Source organism: Lactuca virosa, chromosome 9 (assembly GCF_052849685.1).
Source record: "Lactuca virosa cultivar CGN04683 chromosome 9, Lactuca_virosa_CGN04683_v6, whole genome shotgun sequence".
Lineage (NCBI taxonomy): Eukaryota > Viridiplantae > Streptophyta > Magnoliopsida > Asterales > Asteraceae > Lactuca > Lactuca virosa.
The window spans coordinates 118232454-118244894 of record NC_136434.1 but is presented as its reverse complement, the minus strand read 5'-3'; the positions used below and the strand labels follow the sequence as shown (position 1 = coordinate 118244894).

General features: G+C 38.1%; 1 non-coding gene across 1 annotated transcript; it reads right to left on the bottom strand.

Moving 5' to 3' along the window:
* Positions 1 to 10569: 10569 nt before the first annotated feature.
* On the bottom strand, positions 10570 to 10671 carry LOC145141665 (small nucleolar RNA R71). Its single transcript, XR_013722859.1, has one exon. It is a non-coding gene; the product is annotated as a small nucleolar RNA R71 (small nucleolar RNA).
* Positions 10672 to 12441: the final 1770 nt, after the last annotated feature.

Here is a 12441-nt window from a genome sequence, read left to right as displayed (position 1 = left end):
CGAATAGATCTATTCACAAATTTCACGCTTTCCCTCCAGGAGACTCTGGTTATACTACCGGGGAGGATTTATTGATACCCCGAAGGGCATAACGAAGATAGATTTCACAATCCTGTGTTAACTAGTGTATATGTAGTTCGGTTGTTCTCGAGTTTGAAATCGTTTTAAACGGTGTAGAGTATAAATAATTATACACAAAATAATTATTTAGCAAAATACTCTAGTTATCTGTATGGATAAACTAAATCTGTCATAGTTTATGTGCGAATCTGTAAAACCGGTAAAGAATTCCCCAAACTATACCTATTATAGTTTGACTGATAAGTTGTGTTTATGTACTGTTCTGAAAAACTATGCAATTTATGTTTAGAAATCGTCCCTTATGCTCTGTATATTACAAAAGGGATAATGTATCTAGATGTTTGATAAAACCGTTGTAATTACATCAGTTTTTAAGTTATGAAAACCTTTATGTTTAGCTTGTATTCCCCCCTGAAAACGTTTTAAAAACTACAAAAACGTAGCGGTATGAACTCACAGTTTGATGTAGGATTCGAGCGTATGATCGGTGTGGATGCTGAGTGTCAACTGGTGTTTCGTATGCAAGTGGATCCTATTAACATATGGTAACACATATGTGTGTTAGAATTAGGGTGTTTCATGACTAAACATGACGGGAAACTACCCTAAGGACCTGGAAATGCTTGAACTAAATGTCGAGACCTTATATGATCGAACGAGGGAGGTGTACGGCCACCCTTTGGGTGTGTACGGCCAAGGGTGTACGGCCCATGAGTGTACGGCCGTACACTCATGATAGGGAGTGTTTTGAGGTGTTTCCAAGGTCCTACAAGCATCTAATGAGTGTTCTAGGTCCCAAACTGAGTGTTATTGCAAGTTTGAGGCCAAAAATGAGCATCAAAGTGGGTGTATGGCCAAGAGGATGTGTGTGCGGTCGTACAAGGAAGTGTGCGGCCGTACAGAGGGGTGTGCGGCCGTACACTCTTCATTCATGCCCAAAATGTCGATTTTCTGGTGTTTCAAAGCCAATTCCAAGTCCAACTAGCAGATGGAGGCCAAACTCTCACCTTTGAGAGTCTTTAAGGTGTGTACGGCCACCTTATAAAGGTGTGTGGCCGTACACCTTCAAAGGGGTGATGAACAAGATGAAAACTCGATGATTTAGGGCTTAGATTAAGAGTCTTTCAAGTATAACGAGCTGGATGATAGAATACTTACGTTTTTGAAGCCTTTAGAGGGTCCTTACGTGAAGATTCTTAGAGAGAGGAAGTAGTGTGCAGCCAAAAGGGAAAAAGAGTGAATGAAGGGGTCTCCTCCTTTATATAGAGGTGGGTGTACGGTTGAGTGTATGGCCCAAATGTTGTACTATGACTTGGTATTACTCGACCTAGAACCCAAACTTTGATTGTGCGAGGCTTAGAACGCTTCATCAAACCCTGAAACGGTGTAAAATGGTGATAAAATTGAGTTTAATATTGATATAAAGATCAATTGTACAGGATAGAAGTTCCGGGTTGTCACATGCATGTACACTTAGGTAAATTTTGATTATTTCTGCTTCCTTGATAGAGTGTATTGATACATAGAAAACCTAACACTACCACCACCGGAGAAGGGAGACGCCGCTAGGGCTAAAACAACAAATATGCTAGTCGGAGATCAGGGAGCGTGAACGGATCTGGAATGAGATCGACGGAGGCCTGATGATGTCGGAGATCTGGAGTTATTCATGGTGAGCCGTTTGGAGCTTCCATGGACTGAGGCTTCCGACGGATCTGAAGGAATGAGAAGATTGGAGGCAACTACCACCATTTTTCGAAGCACCACCACCTCTCCATTTGCTTCACCTAAGCCATCTGAAGCATCACCATCTATTCGTTCACCTCACCCTTCTCGTCGGAGCACCACCATCTCAAATTTATCTTCTCCAGTTAAAGTGCTTCAAGATCTAAAGCATTTACCTAAGGCGGTTGTGTGTGCGTGTGTGGGAGAGAGAGAGAGAGAGAGAGAGAGAGAGAGTTTAGGAAGAGGGATGTGGGTGAAGTGGGGTTTATATTTTATCTTTTGTTTTATTTTAATTAAATAAATAGTAAAGTAAATAAAAATGAAAAAATAAATAGAAAGGGAAAAAATGTTATTTCAAATACATTCAATTCTTAAATGGACCAAAACCGCAACAGAACACATATTTTAGACTAGCGGTGCAACTCCAAAATATTTTGGACCAAAGTTACAATTTTTGACAAAGTGGAAAAAAATTTGCAATTTTGTCTAAATTTATTGTCTAACATAAATTTAACTACAATACGGATTTGTAATAAGCACATTTATGATTGATAAAACTGCAAGAATGGTCTGTGTGGTATGTCGAAAATTGTCATTTTGGTCGAAAAAGGTTTGGACTTGCACCACCTGTTCAAACTTTTCATTTTGTTGCGAGTTTGGTCCAATTTGTTTTGGGTATTTTTAAAATTACGAAATTACCCCTGATTATTCAATTTCATTTCATTACAAAAAAATTAAAAAAAAAAAGAAAACTAATACACCACAACCCCCCCCCCCCCCCTTGTTTTTTTTCTTCCGCCTCCCTCTCTTTCTCTTACTAAGAAATCAAACACTTCTCAGACGACTTCTCAATCGGAACGCCACCCTTTCTCCGGAAGCAAACATATCGTCGGAGTCGATAACCTCGTCGGGACACTTCTCATACGACTTCTTCTTTGCAGCCATCATGTTGCCAAAACCAAAACTAAAACCCCTTTTCTTCTTTTTCTTGTTCCATCTCTAATTGTGATGATACATAGGATCAAGTAGAGTTATCGTTACCTGATAGAGGTCTTCGAGATGCATTTATCCTGTCAACTCCAAGCCTCTGCAAACCCTAGTGTTCGTCGGAATGGTGACGGCGGTTGATTGTTAGCGTTTTCAATTCCGACGACGAAAGCATTGGGTGGGTATTGCAGATCCGTAAGAAAGATGGTAACGAAGCTAGGGTTAGGGTTTCAATACCTGACCGCCTCTGTCAGCTTCGATGATGTTAGGGTTAGGGTTAAGGTTAGGAGCGGCGTCTTCTCTCTACTTCTCCAACGCCGGTGATGTTGGTATTTGTAGATATGCACATGGTGGTGGTCCGATGGTGGTGGAGGCAGTGAGATAAATGGGGGGAGATGATGAGCCATCGAACCCAAAAAACACCATCCGAAATCCATAATCCATCGTTGTTGAAGCTTGGTCGGAGAGATGTGGAGGCGGCAAGCTAAATGAGGGAGATGATGACCGGTGGTGGTGGTGGTGGTGGTGGTGATGTTTACTGGAGGGATGAAAGATGAACAAGGAAAAAGTGTAGCAGCAGAGGAGGAGAGGGTGATTATATATATATATATATATATATATATATATATATATATATATATATATATATATATATATTCTTTTTTTAGTTATTCTAATATAAATAAAAGAAAATGAAAATACCAAGCGGTAATTTCGTCATTTTTAAAATATTCAAAACAAATTGCATCAAACACGTAACAAAATGAAAAGTTTGAACCAATGGTGCAACTCCAAACTTTTTTGGACCAAACTGACAATTTTCGATATATCATAAGTACCATTCTTGCAGTTTAGTCGATTTACCCTATTTAAAAAGACAAATCATATCCGGAAATTATTTTAAAAGGAGATGACTGAAATATGCGGCAACACAACTTGGAAGAATCTCATGGTTGACTTGTAGTAACATGCACCTTACTAAGGCCAATACAAGTATACAACTAGGACTTTTAAATCAATTTGATTATGATCGTGTTTTTGTCTTTTCACGGCAATCTAATGAATAAACTTGTAAACTAAAGGTTAAAAAAGGTCGTACTAATATTATTGAAACTAAAACTATTGATATACTACTTGAAAAGGTTATGCACGTTACATAAAAAAATAAAAAATCATCGTAATCTTAATAAAATAAATTGGAACTTTGACAACAAAAAAAAAAGTTCTCACCATTTTGAGAATTAAAACATGGTTTAAAAAATATATTAGGGTGTACATTACTGTTGTCGAAGTTCATGCTTCTCGGGCTTCTTGAGTCCTTTCCTAAACAGTAGCTCTATATATGTTCCTGCTTCTCCCACCTCCCTTCTTCCCGATCTATCCCGACTTCTCCGCTTTTTTTCTTTGATTCATTCTCTCCTCTAGACACTCTTCCGGTAACCTTCTCTCCCCAAAACACTTCATGTATTCCCATGGTCGACCTCAACCTCTCCTCTGTCAATGATACCTACGACCCTTATCAATTAGATAAATAATATACCTTGAGAATATAAAAAAACCATCCAAATTCTTTAATCAAAACTTTATGTGGTACGTGTCCCGATAATATCATAAAGTAAGATCTCATACATCGTTTAGTTAAAAAATAAATTCTTTTTGTGCTACCCAATGCATGAAGAGTTGATGAGAATTATATATTCAGTATTATGAAATAAATGTTTGGCATTTAAAAAGGCTAATGCTATAAGTATTCCTTTCTTTTTCAATTCTATATCTTGATGTGATTTTTTTTGTTATTTTTTACCCTATTTTGTTATTTTTTTTTATTTCATTATTATTATTATTATTATTATTATTATTATTATTATTATAAATTTCGATAACGGTATAAAATTCGAACATCATTTTAAAACTCGGATGAAAGTTTAAAATCCGGACAACATTATAAATTTAAACGACATAATAAAAATCGAACAACTATATAAAACGAAACAAAAGCACAGTTTGTCTTTATTTATCATGGATATATTAATTGGTTCGGTATTACATTTGCGTGGTATGTTATGCAGATTGAAAGCAAACTTTGCTTTTGTTCCATTTTATATAGTCGTTCGAATTTTATAATATTGTCCGAATTTTAAAATATTGTCCGAATTTTATATAGTTATCGAAATTTATAATAATAATAATAATAATAGAAAAAACAACAAAAAAACAAAAAGAGAAAAAAAATGATGTCAAATCAAAAGTAAAAGGTTATTAGATTGATGTTAGGGGTAAAATTAGTTAATGGGTACTTATAACATAACCCTTTAAAAATCTTTTGAATACGGTGACTACACACACACTCTCTCTCTCTCTCTCTCTCTCTCTCTCTCTCTCTCTCTCTCTATATATATATATATATATATATATATATATATATATATATATATATATATATATTGATATTCAGCCTCATCCACATAATACACGTGTGCCGCTCTAACCCTCCAACGTATCGCGCTCAACGGGTCAGTTATAACCATAGATGATTATGTAGTGTCGTCCGTTCCTTTCACCTCCGCCACCTTCCCCACCACAACAACCACTACTACCACCTCTGCCACCAGTCGACTCCATCACAGCCACCTCCATCACTTATGCCACCACCACTACCTCTTCTTCCACCAACCGTTATAATCATATATGATTACTTAATCTGTGAATATATATATATATATATATATATATATATATATATAACCATTTATTATTACGCATATATGTATCAACATATATAATCATTTATGATTAGACATACATCGCTGATGCTGGTACGCTGGAGTGTTAGAGTGACAAACGAGAAATATGTGGACGGGGTTGAATCTCAAGATCTGTATTTTTTTTTTCTGAATCTCTTGGAAGGAGGGTCTAAAACCTCCGACAGGCGGTCCGCTCGTAGGCTTCAGCGGGCATAGCCTTTGGCCACTAGGCACCATATATCTACCGCTCACGTTAGCCAGTTACGATGGGAAAGATAAGATCACACGAACGATTGGATTCTCAGTGATACGCCTTCTAACATAGCACAACATCTTGCTTCGGCGATCGACACTTTTCCAGCTACATACCATACCATTAACAATCCACGGTATTGTCAAATTCAGTACATGTGTCGGGTCAACCATGATCGTTGCAACTAACCCATGCATGCACCACTGCCATCAAGTCATTGTTGCACCACAGCTTTTGCGAGCCCCGAAAAATGTGAAGAAAGATTGCCACATAGAAAAAAACATCATCCACAATGGTTACCAAGAGAAAATAGTACGAATAGGTGTTGAACTATCGGAAGAAGCCAAAGTAAGGTTAGTCGCCCTCGAGAAGCAGTATTCCAAGGTATTTTTATGGCAACCTATAGATATGACAGCAGTCGATCGCGAGGTCATCGAGCACAACATGAATATTATCTCGGGGAGCACCCCCATCAAGCAAAAAAGAGTGGGAAAGCAGGTGATATGAACAAGGCAATCAATACATAAATGGCAAAGCTGGTGGATGAAGGCATTCTCCGGGAAGCAATTTTCCCTACTTGGATAGCAAATCCAGTGACGGTGAAAAACATGATGGGTCGTGACGGATGTGTATTGATTACTCTGATCTAAACAACGCCTACCCAAAGGATTACTACCCTCTCGAGGAGATAGATCAAAAAGTTGAGTCCCGGGAAGGGTTTCAATTCAAGTTTTTCCTTGATGCCTACAAGGGATATCATTAGGTTCAAATGAGAAGAGAATAAGGCCTTTCATACCAATCGTGTCACCTTTTGTTATCCAAAGATGCCATTCGGCCTAAAGAACATCGAGGCGACATACCAGCGCCTGATGGACAAAGTGTTTGCAAAACAAATTTGTAGAAACGTCGAAGTCTATGTGGATTACATGGTTATAAAAATGCATAACGAAGCAACATTGCTTCACGACATCGAAGAAACCTTTCAAACTTTGATGAAGCCGCAGATGCAGCTCAACCCGGGCAAGTGTACTTTTGGGGTGGAGGAAGGCCAATTCTTGGGTTATTAGATAACTAAATAGGGAATCTCGCCGAACCAAACCAAGATACAAGAATTCCTCGACTCTAAAACCCCTCACAACCTCAAAGGAGTGCACGAAATCCATGGAAGGTTGAAGACGCTTGGCAGATTCGTCGCCAAATCGGCCGAAAAATCTCTCCCACTCTTCCAAACTTTGAAAGTTTGCATTGATAAGAATCAATTTAAGTGGACAGAAGAGGCCAACAAGGCCTTGCAACACCTGAAAGAAGCTTTACACCAGCTCCCACCCATGGCGAGCCCCTATCAGGAGAAACTTTGCAAAAGTACTTGGCAGCATCCGACGAAGCCATATCATCGATATTAGCCATCGAGAGGAATAAGAAACAATTAACAAACATTTCCTAATCAGATCATTATAAGGCCCGGAACTCAACTACCCGGTCTTAGAGAAAATGGTGATCGCGTTAATCTATTCAGTCAGGCATCTCAGGCGCTACTTCTAAGCCCACAAGATTGAGGCCCTGACTAGTTACCTAGTAAAAAAATCCTACTGAGACCAGGGAAATTGGGGCACTTAGTAAAATGGGCGATCGAGCTAGGCGAACACGACATACATTATCGCCCACGTACCAACATCAAAGCCCAAGCTTTGGCATACTTCCTAGTCAAAATTCTCGACACAATAAAAAACATGCCAACAGTCATGCCAATAGATCCCTTAGAACCGGAGGCAAGTTGAGACATTTGGGAACTACACACTGACGGAGTTGCGAGAAAGGAAGGGTCTGGGGCAGGACTTATTCTAAAAAATCCCAACGGTGATGAAATTAAGTATGCCTTGCGATTTAACTTCCAATTCTCCAACAATGAGTCCGAGTTCGAAGCACTTCTAGAAGGCCTCCGACTAGCCCAAGAAGTTGGAGCAAAACGCCTTGCTGACCTCAGTGATTCCCTCCTCATCACCAATCAGGTCAATGACACATATGAAGCCAAGGACCAAAGAATGAAAATATATATGGATACAATGCGAGAGTTAGCACGGTCATTCAAAAGCTTCTTAATCAAATAGATACCCCCGGGAATATAACGAGAGGACCGACGCTCTTAGCAAACTGGTCTCGACATCTTTCGATCATCTTACCAAGAAAGTATTAGTAGAGATTCTCCCACGGAGAAACATCGACAACAAGCAAGTTGACGTTATCACAACAGCTCTAGATTGGACCAAGCCCTTCATAGACTACCTCCTACATGGGGTCCTCCCGGATGATCCTACAGAGGCTTGGAGGCTCAAGTTTAAGGCCCCACAGATCGCTGTAACGGACTGACAATTGTAAAAAAGGGGATACCTGACACCATGGCTAAAGTGCATTAGCCACTCCAAAGGGAAATCATTGTTAGAAGAAAGCCACACAGGGGAAGCCGTAGCGCATGAAGGTGCACGGGCACTTACCGGGAAGATACTTGATATGTGTATATTTAACTATGTATTTAATGCATATTTCTAATACTTTTAGCTAAAATTATATTTATTTTTGGGAAAAAGATATTTATTATGCTTAAAATATGTTTTATAGCAACGAATACTTGCTCGGGATGAAAAGGAAGCAAACAAGGAGATGGAAGCACGAAAACGGAAGCTAGGACAAGAAGAAGGCAAAAGAAGACTTGGAAATTGACGAACATGTTGTGGTGATCCACCAACACGACGTGGTGATTGAAATATTCTCGACCAATCGGTTGACTTGGAGAATACGGGATACACAAGAGGACCACGACGTGGTGGTGTTCAACCACGACGTGGTGTGCTGATATAAGGAAATTATAAAAACACGAAGATTAGGTCGAATGGAGGGGAGGTAATCGGTTTTCTAAGGAGAATTACGGCTGGAAACCCTTGGAAACTCAGAAGAATATCGAGAATCAAGTGAATCTCAAGGATTGAAGAAGATATATAAGATTTCTACATTCATCTAGTTGGTTTTCTAATCATTACCTATGTCTAGCTTATTTTACATGGATTTTATGTGTTTTTCTGCTCCAATGAGAGGCTAAACCCCTTTTACTTCTGTTTGGTGAAGATGAACCTAATCTATATGTGTTGATTTTTATTATTGGATAATTATTATTGAGTTTACTTGTGTTTGATAATCCAAACCCTAGCATGTTTTAGTTCTAGATTATATTTTTTATAAATTAGATTATGTGAGATAATTGATCATATTAATCACATGATTTTTTCTCATAATTGTTTATGATCATTAAATAATTAGAGCTAGGATTAATCTCATCTTAGATTAAGTAATTAAAGCTAGTAACTTTAATTGTGTTAGAGAGCGTAGTTAACCTTAATTTGTGCTTGTTTGCTTAACTTGATCATAGGAAAGTAACTATTATCATTCATAGTCCAATTTGTGCTTATTATCAATTCCGTGTTTAACTTATGCATGATCATTTCTTAGTAAGTCATAGATTGGTAGGCCTAGATATTTGATCATAATAGCTAGTTAGCAAATTGGTAATCAATATAATCAATCCACTAGAAATCAACCATAGGAGAAGGTCAAATCGGATTTAAGCAGAAGTTTTCTTTTAATTTTTGAAGTTAATTTTCTTTTGTTGCTTGCTTAATTGTTAGTTGATAGTAAATTCTTCTGATCTTGCAAAATCAGTAACCCCCCCCCCCCATCCACCATAGTTTGTTTCTTAGTTTAATTAGAAGTAGTTAATTTATTTAATTGAATTCTGTTCTCTGTGTTCGACACCCGACTTACCTGAACTATTCTATAATCTGACTAGGTACACTGCCTATAAGTGCATAATTAGTAAAAGTTTGTTATGATATAAATTTAAGACTGGTAGGTATATTTCTGCACATCAAGTTGTTGGAGCCGTTGTCGGGGAACGGCTTATTTGATTTATAATTTAATTGCTTTTAGTTATTCGATCCTTTTGTGGGGTAAAAACCACAAAAAGTTATTTTTCTGTATTTTCTTTCTTTCTAAACAACAACCATGTCATGGGCATATTAACCACGTCATAGTCTTGTCTCGGATAATTTTCTGTTTTGTGATTTTTATTCCTTTTACGCGTTTTTGTTTTGTTTTGTTCTTATTGCAGTAATTTATGAGTCGGGGATCTAAAACTCCAATAGTTCCACCACTTCAAGATCCACAATCAACTTTTCACAAAAACAAGAACAAGAAGCCAATGAGTCAACAAGCATTTTTCAATAGGAAAAAGGATTTGAAAGTTTCAATGGGATGCCTGATAAGAAGGGAATTGGATACGATCTAGAAACAGAAACTGAAAGCAATTTAGAAGATGATTTGGAGATAAAAAGCGAGGTTGAAGAGATGTCGGATACCATGAGAATGACTATGGGAGATTACAAGAAGAGGATACATAAAGATAATGGACCGGTTCTTGTACCACCTGAGATACCAACTGAAAGAAGATTTGAGCTCAAGGGGGATATTCTATCAATGCTGAAAGACATACCTTTCGCCAGGAAGGAGTATGAAGACGCATTCAAGCATATTGATGAGGTAAAGGACATTGCAAACTACTTCAATGTTCCAAACATACCAAGAGAATATGTGTTACTTAGGATGCTTCCGGTGACATTTATCGGTGAAGCTAAAGTTTGGTTGAAGTCACTCGCGCCTGGATCCATTACTACTTGGGAAAATCTTTGTGACGCCTTTATTGAGAAATTTAGCCCACCTTCAAAGATCTCAAAGCTCAAGAAGAAGATTTCTAATTTTAAACAAGAGGTTGGAGAGTCCTTATATGAAGCATGGGAGAGATACAAAGGCTTGCTTAGATGTCCAACAAGAAGTGTCCAATTTCTATGATGGAGTGAATGTCACAGCACGACAACTTCTTGACTCTCAAAGACCATTGACGAAGAAGGAGCCGGCAACCATTAAATAATTTATTGAAGAGTTCAAGAAGCATTAACGTGAGTACCATAACCCACGTGAGGATGTTACTAGAGGTAAAGGAGATGGAGGGAATGAGAACATGGTTGTGGTTTTGACAAAGTTAGAGAATATAGATTGGAGGATGAAAAAGATGGATCAATCTATCCAAGCAATTAGAGTCGGTTATGATAATTGTGGTGGCCCTCATTTGACTAAGGATTGTGATGTAGATGAGAATGGTAACCGAAAAGCACAAGTTTGATACTTGAGTGGTGATCGATTTGATGAAGATTAAAGGAAGCCCAAAAATGAGTGGTTTCCATATGAAGAGTACAGGAAGCAAAAAGATGAAAAGTTTAGACAATCTGGTCGAGGTTTTTACTAAGAAGAGCAACCACCACCTAAGAAGAAGATGTATTTTGAGTCGGTACTTCATAGGTTTATGAAAGCCTTAGAAAAAAGGCATGATGCTACTGAACCTAATGTGAGGAATCATCAAGCTTCCATCACGCACATAGAGACTCAACTTAGGAAGTTAACAACACTTGTTAATGAGAGATTACCACCTCGAAATCAAGACCAAAAATCGCAACCTCATGTAATGGCTATTTAAACAGAAAAAGAAGTTCATTCTGAGCCATTTATTACCCATGAAGCAGCTACTATACAACCTGATTCGTGTTTGCAAAATGTGATTCGCATTCTGATGACTCACCACGTCGTGAGGTCCGAAAATTTTCACCTTCTAATTCATATTAGCCTCCTCTGCCATTCCCTTCTCAAGACCTTAAGCATTCTCTGGAACCTGATCAAAAGAAGTTTATGGAACAAGTGCTCTCACTCTCGATAAACGCCCCATTCCTCAAGTCAATGGCTAAACCTCCAAAGTTTGCAAAAGATGTTATGACTAATAGGAAGGAGTTGGAAAAAGCATCAACCATAGTGCTTAATGAGTTATGTTCATCTGCGGTCATCAATGGGTTACCAATCAAAATGGGAGATCAAGGCCAACTTACTTTGCCTTGTGAGTTTGGCAATTCTACTTCTATAAATGCTTTAGTTGATTCGGGGGCAAGAATTAATCTCATGTCATATTCTTTCTATAAGAATCTCGGTCTACCAAGGCTCCAAGGCACAAATATGACACTTAGAATGGTGGATCACACAATCACTAATCCACGTGGAATCACTGATGACTTTTTTGTAAAGGTGGGAAAGTTTGTTTTTCCGGTTGACTTTGTGGTTCTCGACATGAAAGAAGATGAAGACCTTCCCATTATTTTGGGAAAACCATTTTTTAGTACCGCTAGATCTCTAGTTGAAATCAATGACTCAAAGCTCACACTTCGTGTAGAATATGAAGCAATTTCTTTCGAAATGACTCCAAAAGTGAGTTATGAAAAACCAAGAGATGTAGTGTCAAAGATGGATGATATGGAAGAAGACCTTGATGAGCTATTTGAAATCGAAAAGATGATGGAAGAAGAGTTGAAGGTTTGTGAGAAGCCTTATGTTTCAAATGTGAAAGGTTGAAAACCAAGAGCTTCAATTCCTACGACATTTGAGGTGATCGCATTTACTACACCTAAGGCTCAAGTGGTAGAGGCAAGTGACGAAGTAGAAGATGACTTATATGAAGAAGTTGAGATAATTGATGAAGACATGGGTAGGGAATTAGAGAAGCCA